This window comes from Myotis daubentonii, chromosome 2 (genome assembly GCF_963259705.1).
Source record: "Myotis daubentonii chromosome 2, mMyoDau2.1, whole genome shotgun sequence".
Taxonomy (NCBI): Eukaryota; Metazoa; Chordata; class Mammalia; order Chiroptera; family Vespertilionidae; genus Myotis; species Myotis daubentonii.
Window position 1 is genome coordinate 88701707 of NC_081841.1, and position 13212 is coordinate 88714918.

Consider the following 13212-nt stretch of genomic DNA (forward strand, 5'->3'; position numbering starts at 1 on the left):
CTGCCTCCTGCACACCTCCTACTGGGGATGTGCCCGCAACCAAGGTACATGCCCTTGACCATAATCAAACCTGGGACCCTTCAGTCTGCAGCCCGATGCTCTATCCACTGAGCCAAACCAGTTAGGGCTTAAGACTATAAGAACAGAAGAGTCTAGGAGGTTATTTTCTTTCTGAGGTGTTCCTCTGGGCAGCTTTCACGTGGGATAAGACTGCTTTAGATGGAATAAACCATCTCAAAACCACAGACTGTAGAGAGATGGTGAAAGGAACAACAACCCAGAATGAGCCAAAGACCAACTTATCTTTCTTTGTAGGATGGCAGAGGTCTAGCCCTGCTTTTGCAACTGCCTGGGTTACCTGTGACTCTGATTTCCTGCTCATCAAGGGGGCCAATAAAAAGAATACTGAGATAAGCAATAAGACACCTGGTCATACCAAAGCCTAGCTCTGGGCCTTGGATCAGTTAAAATCACAGACTCATAGACCCCGAAGGACTGAGGGCTCATTTAGTCTAGTTTTCTTGACTTATGTATAAGGATGTCAAAGATCACAGAAATAATCTTTCAGTCAAATATTTAGTGACAAAACCATCACTTATACCCCAGGCCATTTTATACCCCACTAAGTGCTCTTTCTGCCCGTGTGAAACCACTTACTTGGCCAGGAAACTGATTCATTTTCTTCTTTTCAAAAATGGGTATTAATGTCTATATGAAAGACTAACGCTCATTGTCTTTTGAATGAGACAGCTCTGAGTTTAAGTCTCAGCTGTAGAACTTACCATCCGTGTACAATTTGGCTGGCTAATATAAATCTCATGAGCTTCAGATTCCTGGTTTATAAAATGGGAATAAGATCTACCTCATGGAACTGTTCCAGGGGTGGGCAAACTTTTTGACTCGAGGGGCACAATGGGTTCTTAAACTGGACCGGAGGGCCGGAACAAAAGCATGGATGGAGTGTTTGTGTGAACTAATATAAATTCAAAGTAAACATCATTACATAAAAGGGTACGGTCTTTTTTTTTTTTAGTTTTATTCATTTCAAACAGGCCAGATCCGGCCCGCGGGCCGTAGTTTGCCCACGGCTTGACTATTATAGGAGATCATTATATAAGAGTTTTGAGTAAAACTGTCAAAGATTTTTTTTAAGTAGCCTATTTGGATTGTTTATATACACTGAATTATTTTATGGCTATTATTTATGTTTGTTGCTATGGCCTACAGAAAAGAAAGAAGAAGAAGATGGAGGAGGAGGAGGAGGAGGAGGAGGAGGAGGAGGAGGAGGAGGAGGAGGAGGAGGAGGAGGAGGAGGAGGAGGAGGAGGAAGAGGAGGAGGAGGAAGAAGAGGAAGAGGAGGAGGAGGAGGAGGAGGAGGAGGAGGAGGAGGAGAGCAGGACAGGGGAGGAGAAAGAGGAATGGGAGGAGGGGGGAAGAGGGGCAAGAGGGAAGGAGGAAAAAAACAAGGAAAGATGGAGAAGTGGAAAAAAGATATAGAGAAGCAGCAGAGGGGGAGGATCCAGCACTGAAGCTTACATTTCCGGTGAATAATAAAACCATCCAGCTATGTCCTCAACCTAAGATGGAAAAGGCACAAGTGACAAAGGATTCTTTTATCTTCCAGTAAACACCCTCATCCTCTCTGGGAGGAAGATGTTGAACTCACGCTTTTGGAATTTGCATATCTAATGCTTCAGTGGCTCTGCAGGTGCTGGATGGGTTTACTTGAGAAACAAAGAAAGCATTTTACTTCTACAGTAAAATAACTAATTGGAACCTGGCAGACTGCTGCCTGATACTTCATCTCTGAAGAGAGAATTAGATACCTTTAAGAAAAAAAGTGCTCAGTGAAAGACTTCTTTGGTATTGAGCGTAGATACTTCTATCACAGTTACAAATAGCATTAAATTGTATCTCCAATTGCTTTTTAAAGGTCTAAGTGAAATCTAATTCCACTTGTTTCTTATGTCTGGGGAAAGATTAAGAAAGGCTAGAGATAAAGCAAACTCGGAATGGTTGTCCTGTTTGAAATTGAGAATATTTAAAAATATATCTATTGCAAAAAAGATAAGCTAAAATTGCTCTAGAGTTACTCTCTGGCATTTGTTAGGCTTACTTTTAGGCATCTTTAAAAATGCTATTACATTTTTAGCTTAATAACTCAAAGAGCGAATGATGTAAATAGAACTCAGTAAAAGGGTTTTTTGGGGGAAGAGGAAAAGTACAACCTAGAAATAGCTCAGAACTCTGGCAATAGTCAAGGGAGCACCAACATTAGCAATAACTGAAACAGCAATGAAAATGGGCATGAACTGGGAGTTAGAGGTAGTTCTCAATATGATAAATGTAAAAAAAAAACTCTCTGAAAGGGCCTCTTAAAAATCCAGACCTGGGAAGTAATGTGGTGATTTGTTTACATTGATGGCAGTTGCTCCTACTAAAATCTCAAATGCCTATTTACTAGGCAATGTCTCTCACCGAAATGACCTAAATTGTGTTATCTAAGCTATTACCACAGAGGTTAGCAAACTGTTCTTTTAATTTAAAATTTTCCTTTTTTCAGCAAGTCTTGGTTAAGAATTTGGAGAATTTCAACATTTTCAACGCTAAGGCATTTGAACACCTTTAAACATCTTAAGAGCCATGAAGTCATTTTACTTGTAATTTCCATCTTAGACAAATAAAGGTCATTGCTTTCTTAGACCAATATAAGTATAATAATAAATCTAGAATTAAGAGGATCATGCTCAGGACTAAAGGCCATTTTAAAATTTTGAAATAAAACCTTTCGCTCAGAATCTTTCTGGGAAAATGCCAAGAACTAGAAATGGAAAGCCAGATGGATTTTATTTTTTTCTTGCCAGTGAGTTGACAAATCTACATAGTGACTGCAAAATCTTGGAAAGCCTAACCACCAAACAGAAGAAAAGCCACGTTTCTATCAACAAAATGTTCAGGTCCCATAGGAATGGTCCAGATGTTCAGTCTATATATTTGTCTGGGGAATAGAACTCCTCAAATAAATTAGCACTGGCCACGTGTAATTCATAGAGCAAATGATTTCTCCCTCATCTTTTTACAGGAATATTTAAAACCAAATTGATGTAGAGTGGGAATCCACAAGACACACAAAGGAAAATGAAATACCAGGCAATCTCTGAATTTAGGTCACTTCAAGCCAAGGGCTCTACTAGTCCATGAGGGACTTGAGAAGGAAAGCTTCTTGGGAAATACCCAGTCCAAATATTTCAGTGATGTATTGGCCCATGAAGCAGAACAACTCACTCAGAAATGAACTCTGGAAATCTGATTGTCTGGGACAGTTTTCAAGTGGTTGAGAATACAGGCTTTGGACCATCTATAATAATAAAAGCATAATTTGCTAATTAGACCAGACCACCTCCCTCCAGATGAAGCCATGGGGGTGCGCGGGGGGGGGGGGGGAGCTGAGGCAGAGGCGGCCTCTGCGACAGGCGGGGGCCGAGCCTCTTACACAAATTTCACGCATCAGGCCTCTAGTCTCTCTCACTATATATAAAAGCCTAAGTGACCAAACAACTGTTTGTTATGACATTCACTGACCACCAGGGGGCAGACTCTCAATGTGGGAGCTGCCCTCTGGTGGTCAGTGGGCTCCCACAGCCAACCTTCCATGGCCGACCAACCTCCCGTGGTTTCTCCCCCTGGATAGCAGGCCCCAATCGGCCATGATCAGTCCCAATCAGCCCCAATCACCAGCCACGTTGAGGACCTCACCCATGCAAGAACCTGTGCACTAAGCCTCTAGTGTCTTCATAAACATCTTCAATGTGGTTATTTGGAGGTCTGTGTGGTTAGTGTGACAACATATAAATATTTGGGGGCGGGGGGGGAGGGGGCAATTCAACTCATAACAGGGAATAAAAGAGGGAACAGAAAGATGAAGTAGAAACATTGAGGTTGTTTAGGCCAGATTAGCTGAAGCTTGCACTGGGGAATTAGAAGTGGATTAGAAGAGAAATGGACAAGTTTGAGATACATTTCTGTGGCATATTCATTGGAAACTACTCCAATGAAATGGATGCGAGGTACAGAGTAAGAGAAGAAGCAAGGATGCCCCTAGTGTTTTTGTGTTGAGAAATGTCTGGGTGCCATCCATTAGTTGTCAAACTCTGGTGTCACCTTACCTCTTCGGCTCCTTAGTTTCTTCATTTGTAATTTGATGATATCTAATACATAGGGCTGCTAAGGAAATCAAATATGTTAAAATATGTGTGAAGTATTTATGTATGTGTAATCAATATTATTTTGTCTTGGTGTGGATGCATTTGTGAAATTTATTATTTTATTTATTTATTTATTTTTTTTTTTTATTGCTTAAAGTATTACAAAGGGTATTACATATGTATCCATTTTATCCCCCCGCCCTAGACAGTCCCCTAGCCTCCCCTATCACCCAGTGTCTTATGTCCATTGGTTATGCTTATATGCATGCATACAAGTCCTTTAGTTGATCTCTTACCCCCCTACCTCCTGCCCCCCAACCCTCCCCGGCCTTCCCGCTGCAGCTCGACAATCTGTTTGAGGCAGCTCTGCCTCTGTATCTATTATTGTTCAAAAGTTTATAATGGTCTCTATTGTCCACGAATGAGTGAGATCATGTGGTATTTTTCCTTTATTGACTGGCTTATTTCACTTAGCATAATGCTCTCCAGTTCCATCCATGACGTTGCAAATGGTAAGAGTTCCTTCCTTTTTATAGCAGCATAGTATTCCATCGTGTAGATGTACCACTGTTTTCTAATCCATTCATCTACTGATGGGCACTTAGGCTGTTTCCAGATCTTAGCTATGGTGAATTGTGCTGCTATGAACATAGGGGTGCATATATCCTTTCTGATTGGTGTTTCTGGTTTCTTGGGATATATTCCTAGAAGTGGGATCACAGGGTCAAATGGGAGTTCCATTTTCAGTTTTTTAAGGAAACTCCATACTGTCTTCCATAGTGGCTGGACCAGTCTGCCTTCCCACCAGCAGTGCACAAGTGTTCCTTTTTCTCCACATCCTCTCCAGCACTTGTCGTTTGTTGATTTGTTGATGATAGCCAGTCTGACAGGTGTGAGATGGTACCTCATTGCTGTTTTGATTTGCATCTCTCGGATGATTAGTGACTTTGAGCATGTTTTCTTATGTCTCTTGGCTTTCTGGATGTCCTCTTTTGAAAGGTGTCTATTTAGGTCCTTTGCCCATTTTTTGATTGGATAGTTTATCTTTCTTTTGTTAAGTTGTATGAGTTCCCTATAAATTTTGGAGATTAGGCCCTTATCAGATATGTCATTGGCAAATATGTTTTCCCACACAGTGGGTTTTCTCATTGTTTTGTTGATTGTTTCTTTTGCTGTGCAGAAGCTTTTTATTTTGATGTAGTCCCATTTGTTCATTTTTTCTTTAGTTTCAAGTGCCCTAGGAGCTGTATCAGTGAAGAAATTGCTTCGGCATATGTCTGAGATTTTCTTGCCTTTGGATTCTTCTAGAATTTTTATGGTATCCTGTCGTACATTTAAGTCCTTTATCCATTTTGAGTTTATTTTTGTGTATGGTGTAAGTTGGTGGTCTAGTTTCATTTTCTTGCATATATCTGTCCAATTTTCCCAACACCATTTATTGAAGAGACTATCTCGGCTCCATTGTATGTTCTTGCCTCCTTTGTCAAATATTAATTGAGCATATTGGTTCGGGCCGATTTCTGGGCTCTCTATTCTATTCCATTGATCTATATGCCTATTCTTGTGCCAGTACCAGGCAGTTTTGAGAACAGTGGCTTTGTAATACAACTTGATATCTGGTATTGAGATCCCACCTACTTTGTTCTTTTTCAGGATTGCTGCAGCTATTCGGGGTCTTTTTTTATTCCAGATGAATTTTTGGAAAGTTCGTTCTAGATCTCTGAAGTATGCTGTTGGTACTTTAATGGGAAGTGCGTTGAATTTATAGATTGTTTTGGGTAGTATGGACATTTTGATGATGTTGATTCTACCAATCCATGAACACGGTATGTTCTTCCATCTGTTTATGTCTTCCTCTATGTCTTTTTTCAACGTCCTGTAGTTTTCTGAGTAGAGGTCTTTTACCTCTTTAGTTAAGTTTATTCCTAGGTAGCTTAGTTTTTTCGGTGCAATGGTAAACGGGATTGTTTTTATAATCTCTCTTTCTGAAAGTTCACTATTGGTGTATAGAAATGCCTCAGATTTCTTGGGGTTAATTTTGTATCCTGCTACATTGCCAAATTCATGTATTAAGTCTAGTAGCTTTTTGATGGAATCTCTAGGGTTTTGTATGTATAATATCATGTCGTCTGCAAATAAGGACAGTTTTACTTCCTCTTTTCCAATTTGGATGCCTTTTATTTCTTCTTCTTGCCGAATTGCAATGGCTAACACTTCCAGTACTATGTTGAACAGGAGTGGTGAGAGGGGGCATCCCTGTCTTGTTCCTGTTCTTAGGGGAAATGGTGTTAGTTTTTGTCCGTTGAGTATGATGTTGGCTGTGGGCCTGTCATATATGGCTTTTATTATGTTGAGGTATGATCCTTCTACACCCACCTTGCTGAGAGTTTTTATCAAAAATGGGTGTTGAATTTTGTCAAATGCTTTTTCTGCATCAATTGATATGACCATGTGGTTTTTTTCTTTCAATTTGTTTATGTGATGTATCACGTTTATTGATTTGCGGATATTGTACCATCCTTGCATCCCTGGGATAAATCCTACTTGGTCATGGTGTATGATCTTTCTGATGTACTGCTGGATCCGATTTGCTAAGATTTTGTTGAGGATTTTGGCATCTATGTTCATGAGGGATATTGGCCTGTAATTCTCTTTCATTGTGTTGTCTTTACCTGGTTTTGGTATTAGGGTGATGCTGGCTTCATAGAATGAGCTTGGAAGTGTTCCTTCCTCTTGAATTTTTTGTAGTAGTCTGAGGAGGATAGGTTTTAGTTCTTCCTTGAATGTTTGGTAAAACTCCCCTGTGAAGCCGTCTGGTCCTGGGCTTTTGTTTGATGGAAGCTTTTTGATGACTGCTTCAATTTCTTCCATAGTTATTGGCCTGTTGAGATTTTTAGATTCTTCCTGATTGAGTTTTGGAATGCTGTATTTTTCTAGGAATTTGTCCATTTCCTCCAGGTTGTCTAGTTTGTTGGAGTAAAGCTGTCCATAGTATTTTTTAACTTATTATTTTTTTAATAACAATTACGCTCATGGGTCCTGCATCCAATCCAAGAAGGGATCATTGCCAGTAACCTCTGTGCGCCTATTTCCTTGCCCTTCTGCTATTCTTCTGCTGGCTACTCACGCTATAAAAACCATTGTCCTAAATGTTTGTCATATTTTGATTTTAAAATTCATAATTGTATTGCATACATTTATGCACAAACAATATATTGTCTTATGTAACTTTATATTGAACTGTATAAAAAGTATATGTCAGTCTTCTCAGACTTGTTTTTTAATTCACTGTATTATTACCAAGATGCACCCATGTTACTGCGTTTAGTTATAGTTCACTCATTTTTACTACAGTATAATATTCCATTGGGCACTACCATTTATTAATTTTTCTATTGATGCACATTTGGGTTATTACCAATCTTTTGCTATTTTTTAAAGAATTGTTATAAATATTTTATATACATTTCCTTTTCCACATATGCAAAGTTTATGTTGGGTTTATCTTGCTACTCAAAGTGTGAGCTGACTGGCAGTATGAGCATGGGTGTTACCTGGAAGCTTGGCTCATGCCTGAAAATTTTCAATTTACCAAAATCCTTGTTCTATTTGTATGCAGATTAGGGTTTGAGAAATACTGTAAAAGAGGAATGGCTGTGTTATAGGCTATATATTAACTTTCAGCTTTACAAGATAATGTCAATTTGTTTACCTAAGAAGTTAGGCCTATTTACAGTCACAGCATTAAGCTATAAAAATGGTCACATCTCCTCAAATCTTTTAAATTGTCAGACTTATTTTTTGACCACTGAATAGGCAAAAAATGATGTTTTTTTTTTAATGGTTTTAATTAGTTTTTTTAATTTTTAATGAGTTGAACATCTTTTTTGTTTTGTCAGTGTTTTCTGTTAAATCCCTACTCAGGATGTTGCCCATTTTAAAATTGAAATGTCTGCTTTTTTTAAAAAAAACAAACTGATTTTGTGTGCTTCTTTATATACCACTAGAGGCCTGGTGCATGAAATTTGTGCACTGGGGGAGGGGGATGTCCCTCAGCCAGGCCTATGCCCTCTCACAGTCTGGAACACCTCAGGGGATATCTGCCTTCCGGCTTAGGCTCACTCTCTGTGTGGAGCAGGCCTAAGCCTGCAGGCGGACACCCCTCTCTCAGTCCAGGATGCCTGGCTCCTTACCATCTGCCTACTTGCTGCTCCTTATCACTTGGTTGGCTGCTCCTTAATGCTGCCACCACCACTGCACTTGCCAGCTGTGAGCCCGGCTTCTGGCTGAGCAGCGCTCCCCCTGTGGGAGCACACTGACCACCAGGGCGCAGCTTCTGCATTGAGCGTCTGTCCCCTGGTGGTTAGTTCATAGTGACCAGTCATCCCACTGTTCGGTCAATTTGCATACTAGGGTTTTTATTATATAGGATAGGATATTGAATGTGAACTGTAAATGAAAAATAAAATTTAAAAGAGAACCAAATAAAATTTTAGATCTGAAAATTTTTTAATATATATATTTTTTTAATTTTAATTCTCACTTGAGGATGTTTTTAAAATTGATTTTTAGAGAGAGAAACATCCATGTGACAGAGGAATACTGATAGGCTGCCTCTGCACCTGCTGACCCACCAGGATCTAACCTAAACCTAAGTATGTGCCCTAACCTAGAATCCAACAGGAAATCTTTTGGTGTACAGGTTGAGACTCTGACCAACGGAGCCACCTGGCCAGGGCAGATATGAAAAATTTTTAAATGTACCTCCAGGCCCTGGTCGGTGTGGATCAGTAGTTAGCGTGTCCTCCCACGCACCAAAGGGTCATGAGTTCCATTCCAAGTGAGGGCACATACACAGGTTGTGGGTTCCATCCCTGTTGGATTGCTTGGGCAACTGATTGATGTTTCTCTTTCTCTTTCCCACTCCCTTCCTCTCTCTGTCAGGGCACCTACTTAGGTTTCGGGTTTGATCCCGGGTCGGGGCTGACTGCTGCTCAGGAAGTGACCGAGGACCATTGAGATCCAAGTGTTCTGCATCATTCGGTGGGGGGCTAAGGTTCCATTGCTGACATGACAGACTCCAATCCCTGCTACCCCTGTTCCTCCATCGAGAACGACTTCAACTATGGCAGCTGCGTGGCCTCCGCCAGCGTACACATCCGCATGGGTAGGTTGTCCTGTCCATGGCTTGCCAGGCCTGGCTGCTGCGCAGTCACCCCAGGAGGCAGACTTCCGGGTTCCCAGGGAGAATGCCCTCTGTACCGGACTCCCAGGGAGAGCGGGTCCTGGAGGGAAAGCACTTCTCTCCGCCTCCCCTTGAGGCTCCCAGGCCGAAGCACCCATCCTGTGCAGGGCTCGGAGGGGAGAGCCGCCCCAGGGAGGCCTCCTAGCTGGGTGCTGAGAAAACGAAACTGGAGCCCTTCCTCCTTGAACCCTGTCATCTTCGGTGTAGAAAGGGGACAGATGAAATCCTCAGCGTGCCTGCTGCGTGTACAGCCTGCTGATCAGTCGTGGTTGTGATGGTGTCCCAACTAATTTGCATATTACTCTATTATTAGATTGTTAATCTTCTCTACATTATATACATTGCAATTATCTTCTCTTACTTTCTGCCTTTTCAGTCACTCCTTTTACAATATTTTTGATGAACTTATTTTTTAATAATGATGTAGTCAAATTTATCAATCTCTTCCTTAATGATTTGTCTTAAGAAATCATTTTTTTAATACACTTCAGAAATATATTCCCCTATCTTTTCTTCTAAATATTTTAAACTTTTGTGCTTTATATTTAAGTTCTTATTCTACTCGAAATTGATTTTGTGTGAGAAGAATCCATCATTTTTCATCAGCTATGTCTTGGCTATTCTTGGTTCATTTCTTTTCCACATAAATTTTAGAATCTGTTGTCAAGTTCACACACACACACACACACACACACACACACACACACACACACACAACTACACTGGAAGTCCTATTGCTTCTTCTTCCCCTTATCAATTTTCCTCTAGTGTCTGCCCTCGCAAACCTCTGCAGTATCCAGGAACTGCAGTTTGCAGAGTCCCATACCCAACATTGCAAAATTTAAAAAACAGCATTGGATCTGAAATTCAATAGGTAAATAAATGACTTCTCTCATGATTTCTGATAATATACCTGTAAAGTATTTTTCATTTTTTATGTAGACAATCATATGATTAGCAAAAATTTAGAGTTTTATTCTCTTTTAAAAATTCTTAATGTATTTCTTTTCTTTTTCTATTATGCTGGCAAATTCTGCTAATAAACTGTTGAAAATAAATAGTGATAATGAACATCTTTTCTATATTACATATTTCAAAGGAAATAATTCTTATTTAAATTCAATCTTTTTTACATTAATTTACATTGCTTTAACTGGAATGAAGACTATAAATTATATTGGAATTACTAATATCACTGAATTAAATTTATTTTTGCTGTTTCTTTGCTGAGTTTTTGTCTAGCGGATTTATCCAGTGATGTCAGTGGTGTCTTAAAGTCCCCTACTATGATTATATTGTTGTCAATCTCTCCCCTGATATCGTCCAGGAGTTTTCTTATGTATGTGGGTGCTCCTGCATTCGGTGCATATATGTTTATCAGGGTTATATTTTCGTGTTGTACTGATCCCTTTAGTATTATGAAGTGGCCTTCCTTATCTCTTGTTATGGCCCTCACTTTGAGGTCTATTTTGTCCAATATAAGTATTGCTACCCCAGCTTTTTTTTCATTTCCATTTGCCTGAAAGATATTTTTCCATCCCTTCACTTTCAGTCTGTGTGAGTCCCTTCTAATGAGGTGGGTCTCTTGTAGACAGCAAATATATGGGTCATGTTTTTTTATCCATTCAGCCACTCGATGTCTTTTGATTGGACCATTTAGTCCATTTACGTTTAAAGTTATTATTGAAAGGTAATTGTTTGTAACCATTTCTATTTTTTTGTGTGGCTCTTTTCTTTCTGGGCTTTTTAGTTCTTCTTTTTACACCAGTCCCTTTAGCATTTCTTACATTGCTGGCTTGGTGGTGATAAACTCCCTTAGCCTTTTTTTGTCTGTGAAGCTTCTTATTTCCCCTTCAATTTTGAATGATAGCTTTGCTGGATAGAGTATTCTTGGATTCAGTCCTTTGCTTTGCATCACTTTGTAAATTTCTGTCCATTCTTTTCTGGCCTGATGTGTTTCTGTTGAGAAATCATTTGATAATCTGATGGGGGATCCTTTGTAGGTAACTCTCTGTTTCTCTCCTGCAGCCTTTAAGATTCTGTCTTTGTCTTGTACATTTGCCATCGTTATTATGACGTGTCTTGGTGTGGGTCTTTTGGGGTTCATCTTGCCTGGGACTCTGTACTTGTGTAATTTTTTTCTTCCCCATATCTGGGAAGTTTTCTGACATTATTTCTTCAAATAAATTTTCTAATCCTTGCTGCTCTTCTTGTCCTTCTTGCAGCCCTATTATGCGTATGTTACTTTGTTTCATGTTGTCCTGAAGCTCCCTTAGGCTCTCCTCCTGCTTTTTAATTTTTTTCTCCAGTTGCTGTCAGATTGAGCTTGTTTCTCTTCCTTATCTTCTAATTCACTAATTCGGTCCTCTGCTTCTTCTAGTCTGCTGTTGAAACTTTCCATGGTGTTTTTGATTGTAGCTATATCACTTTTCATTTCTTCCTGATTCTTGCATAGGTTGTTGATTTTCTCATCCATCCGGTGAATGAATTGTACAACCATTATTCTGAATTCTTTTTCTGTCATGTTGCATGCTTCCACTTCATTAATGTCCTTTCTTGGTGACTCCTCATTGTCTTTCCTCTGGGTGTTGTTTCGTCTCTTCATTCTGATTATCTCCCGATGGTTCAAACGTCGAGTTGCGTGGGCCTGGGCCGTGTGCAGTGGGAGCCTCCGCCACCCTAGTGTCACTGAAGAGCTCTGACACTAAGATGTGTGGTTGTTGTGGGTTGGTGGGAACCAGGCTCGCTCAGAGTCAGTGTTGCCAGCGCTCAATGTGGCCTCATGTGCGCCCTTAGAATCAGGGACCCTGCCTGCACCATGCTGAAACAGAGACCCCCCTGAAGCGTGTTGAAAACCAGAGCCCCCTAGCGTGCGCCAGGAGTCAGAGTTCCCCAAGAATCCAGTATCAGAGTCTCTGTTGCTTCGTGCGACCTTGCCTTGAGAATCAGGGAACCTGTGTGCCCTTGCACCAGGAATTGGAGTTGCTGGCTCTTAGTATGAATGCACAGGAAATCAGGATCTCAGGCGCAGGTGATAAGAAACACAGTCAAGTCACTGGTGCTTGGTGCTGCCTCCTGCCCAGAGAGTCGGGGGCCCTGGGCCTGTGATATGCGGGAAAATTCCCGGTGTTCGCGTGATTGCTCCCAGCCCAGGGCTCCGAAGCCGGCAGTGTGTGTAGGCTCAGTTCCTGGGGTTCGTGCGTTTGCTCCCAGCCCAGGGCTCAGAAGCGGGCCCTACGTGGGATCAGCTCCAAGGTGCTCCTGCACTTCCAGGCTAAAGTTCCTGGAGCGCTGAGGCCCTGGCAAGGGGTGGGTCTATCAGTTAGTTACTCTGGCCCTGCCCGCGAGCAGCAAGGGGGGAAGGGCTCTGTTACTCACGGATCTGCCGCGGGGATTTCTGAACTTTTGGTGTCCTCAGGTCTGTAGCTGTGGCCACAGGTCTCTGTCCCCAGTGGTTGCAGGGTCCTGATATGCGTCTGAGATCAGACTGGGTGGTGCTAAGGCCAGGATCCTAGTCTCAAGCAGCTCTGTTTCCCAAGATGGCATGGTTGCCGTGCCTGTGCTGGCCGCCCAGGAGTGTCCGCGCAGGGAGTGGGACTCCGCCGCCTAAGACTGCCTGGTTAGCAGCCCCTTAGAAGGCCTGCAGAGTCTAACTGTCCCTAGCTCATACACACACACCACACACGTCCACACACTCCTCTATCACTTCCTTGCGCTCTCACACTCTCTCCCTCCCTACCTTCCTGCTGGTCGCCATTTTCC